The sequence below is a fragment of the Schistocerca cancellata genome, chromosome 2 (assembly GCF_023864275.1).
Source record: "Schistocerca cancellata isolate TAMUIC-IGC-003103 chromosome 2, iqSchCanc2.1, whole genome shotgun sequence".
Classification (NCBI taxonomy): Eukaryota; Metazoa; Arthropoda; class Insecta; order Orthoptera; family Acrididae; genus Schistocerca; species Schistocerca cancellata.
Window position 1 is genome coordinate 50250707 of NC_064627.1, and position 4469 is coordinate 50255175.

Genomic DNA, 4469 nt, shown 5'->3' on the forward strand with positions numbered 1-4469 from the left:
GAGAGCTTAGGCTGGATCCACATATTGGAGCCAACATTGGCGCCAACAGTGTTGGCCGAATGTGCGAATCTATGAAATAGCATTGGAACCAACTTTGGCCCCAACGTTGGTACGAATCCGTCGTTGTCGATTTTTGAACCAAATGTCAAAGGACGTTGGACCAGTATCGATACGCCATCCACACATTGGCGCAAAATTTGATTATTTTCTGTCACTGTAACTTCGGAGTAGAGGTTATTTGTTCGCTCATCCGTTTTCATATTCTTTATTTCCACGCAGTAATTTCGAAATGGCACAGGGAACAGTCACGTACTAGCGTTTTTGGAGCTATATTAGCAAGGGAGTCCTTTGTGGAATCCAGCAAAAAGCAGCCACAAAAACCGCAATACAAATGCAGATACTTGGCAGCGAATACAACAGAAATTTAGTCTGAGTAGTGGCGTCGGCGAATTTAAAAAGATAAAGGAATTTTTAATGTCCACATCTCGCCAATACCGAAAGGAAACCAAAGAATCGCTCAGTTCAGGGACATCAACAGATGAGATATACAGATGCATATGGTTTTCTTACAGGTTGATGGATAGTTTTCTTGGTCAGATTTATAGCAAGAACAATACTAATACAATAAATACAAAGGTAAGTGAATCGAAACAAAGCTGTTTTTATATGAGACCTTTTTTTATTATCATCTGAGCTCTTGTATACATTTTCGTATTTAAGATCTGACCGAATAAAAGTAAGCTGCAAATTCTTCACAGTATTTCTCTCGCATTTTGTGTTGGCCGCATTGGTGCAATAGATAGTGGCAGAAGGAGAAGTGAAGATTGATTTTCCTGTAAGATGCGATGTATTGCACCTTTAGGCATGTACATGCTATGTGAAGTACTGCTTTTCTTTAAGAAGTTGTGCAACGTTACACATGTGAGCGTTAAAAGTGTTGCTTTTTCTGGTGCGAACAACATGGGTTTCTGAAAAACTCTGAAAACAGCTGTCATTATTCCAAATGTACATTCAATTACAACTCTGAACGTGATAACTGCTGATTGAATATTCTCTACTGACTACCACTGGATGGTACTCCAGGATAAGGCTTCATAATTCTGTCAGTTAATGCAAAGGCGGCGTCTGCTCAAAAACTGGCAGATTTCGACCAGGAGGATAAGTTGGTTGAGGAAATATATCAGTGCCCTGAAATTTGCGGTAAAGCAAGCTGTCATGGAAAACTCCGCCATCACACATCCGGCCATGGGTACCGATATCCGCAAATAGAAAGTTGTAGTCACTGTCAGCTAGATGTAGTAGTATTATGCTGAAACTATTTTTATAGTTAAAAAACTGATCCACTATTGATAGGAGCCTGTAGTTTGACATGTTTGCCATCCAAAGCCTCCAAGCAATGTGGGAATTGCCAAATGTTTTCAAATCTTTGTGCTGCAAGAAGCCATTCTAGACTGCATGCAGGCAACTGAAAGAGAAATAAACAAAAAATTAGTACTTTCACTATAATAGTATAAAAGATTGTGTTTCACATTATTAACTTTAGGATACAGTTTCCGGTAACTAATATTGCGTGTTTCTTTCAGACTTTTTCCTATGAAACAATTATGAAAGAGACTACACAGATTCAGTGGCAAAACAGTCGACAGAAACACCTGCCAATACCAAACGCCATAGACAGCCAGAAACAGATCATGCTAAAAAACAAATGGACCAGCCTGTCTCAGTTTTGAAGGCATTATCAGAAAGAAAAGGAGCTTGATGAGACAGATTTATACCGCCAACTGCTGGCAAAGAAAATTAAAAGAATTGGTGAACGAGAAAGGGAGGACATTGTGCATGCAATAGACAACTTCTTGTACGAAAAACGAGCAGTGAAAAACCAATATGTAACACTGGACCAAAGTTCGGGTGACAGCCAGTATGTGCAACTGCCACAGAGCTCTGGGCTGGGGAAGAAACAGGTGGTGACTGCCTCCAAAGGCATAATAGCAAGGCCTTTATTATTGTGCAACACCAGTCGATGATTTTTCTTTTTAATTTGATTCTATAATAAAGTGTCCTTTATCCAATGAACAAATGTTTTTTCACATACCTACAGTCTGTACTTTACATTTTCCTTAAATTGTGTGGTGAAATTTTATGGTGTTTGAAACACTAACTTTGGAAACTTAAGGCATTGTCAGTGAAATCGGTTGGTGGTATTTGAAAAGGGTGGGTACGCTTTTCAAACGCAATGGTGTCTTTGACATACACACTGTTACTGGATGTAATTTTGAAAGTAGTCATTACCTTAACATTGTCTTTCAAGGCCCCACATACTGCTTTGCAAACATCAGGGCATTGTCAGTGGTATCACTTGAGTGGATATTTTAAACAGGAAATGCAGGCTTCTGAAACTCTCCCGTAGCAAGAAATCGAAATGTCACTGCCAAATGAACTTTAGCAGGTTTAGCTCCCCTCCAGAACGTATCTTCTTTTTATTATTTTGGGTTCAATCATTTGAAGATGCAGTTTGAAATCTGTCGTTGACATACGACAAAAGTCATCAAAATGCCCTGAGGGTTCGTGCATCCAATGGCCTAATAATTGACATCCGTCATACCTGGAACAATAATTACAAATAAAATCAAGCTGGAAGAATTTTTGTTATGGTTACTGACTGCTCACACCTCATTTAACACGTACTGGTTTCGATATGTGTGAAGTGATATAGACCACTATCTCTTTTACGTGGCTTCTTTCTTTTGTTTGTGTAATGACAAAATGTAATTATTCCCGCTCAAAACAGCAAATGCTTCGGCCGCGATCTGTGCGTCAGGCATGTTGACCTTGGCCAATTCGAATTCAACTGAATGTTGGCTCCACTGTGTGGGCGCTGTCGCATAAATATTTGTCAATGTTTGTGCCAGCTTGACCCCAACGTGTGGCGAAGGGTTAGGCGCGCTCGCCGGCGGGGACTGCTCTCTGCCGGCGTCGTTCTCCTGAACAACATTGCTCGGCCTCAGGTTGCTGCAAAAACAAAGATGCAACTGGACAAGTTTCATTGGGAATTACTGGGTCATCCACCATACAGCCCTGATTGGATTCAGGATTTCCTAGAAGAAAGAACACAACATGTCATTCTTAACGGTTCAAAATCTGCAGATGTAGAGGTAATTTCGGGAGTACCGCAAGGAAGCGTGATAGGACCTTTATTGTTTACAATATACATAAATGACTTAGTTGACAACATCGGTAGCTCCGTGAGGCTATTTGCAGATGACACGGTTGTCTACAAGAAAGTAGCAACATCAGAAGACTCGTACGTACTCCAGGAAGACCTGCAGAGGATTAATGCATGGTGCGACAGCTGGCAGCTTTCCCTAAACGTAGATAAATGTAATATAATGCGCATACATAGGGGCAGAAATCCATTCCAGTACGATTATGCCATAGGTGGTAAATCATTGGAAGCGGTAACGACCGTAAAATACTTAGGAGTTACTATCCGGAGCGATCTGAAGTGGAATGATCACATAAAACAAATAGTGGGAAAAGCAGGCGCCAGGTTGAGATTCATAGGAAGAATTCTAAGAAAATGTGACTCATCGACGAAAGAAGGAGCTTACAAAACGCTTGTTCGTCCGATTCTAGAGTATTGCTCATCAGTATGGGACCCTTACCAGGTTGGATTAATAGAAGAGATAGACATGATCCAGCGAAAAGCAGCGCGATTCGTCATGGGGACATTTAGTCAGCGCGAGAGCGTTACGGAGATGCTGAACAAGCTCCAGTGGCGGACACTTCAAGAAAGGCGTTACGCAATACGGAGAGGTTTATTATCGAAATTACGAGAGAGCACATTCCGGGAAGAGATGGGCAACATATTACTACCGCCCACATATATCTCGCGTAATGATCACAACGAAAAGATCCGAGAAATTAGAGCAGATACGGAGACTTACAAGCAGTCGTTCTTCCCACGCACAATTCGTGAATGGAACAGGGAAGGGGGGGATCAGATAGTGGTACAATAAGTACCCTCCGCCACACACCGTAAGGTGGCTCGCGGAGTATAGATGTAGATGTAGATGTAGACTTAGCACAATCAGACTTTCATCTGTTTCCGAAACAGATGGAATAGCTTGTTGGAAAGCGTTTGGAAAATGATGACATGTTGAAAGCAACTGTTACTAACTGGTTTAAGAGTCAGGCAGCAGAGTTCTTTGGTGCTGGGAACCAAAAGCTGGTGCCACGACTTGACAGATGTTTAAATGTTCGTGATGACTTGATAGAAAAGTGAAAAACACTTGCATATTGTAATTTGTGATAAAATTTACGTTCATAAATGAAGTTTCTCTTACTCCATTGCAAATCAGTTCTTACTTTGAAAACACTCTCGTACGAGAGGTAGCACAAAGAGTAACGATTGACGCCGCATTCGGTAAAACGTTAGATGGGGAACTTCCACAGTAGAAAGACGAAATTCT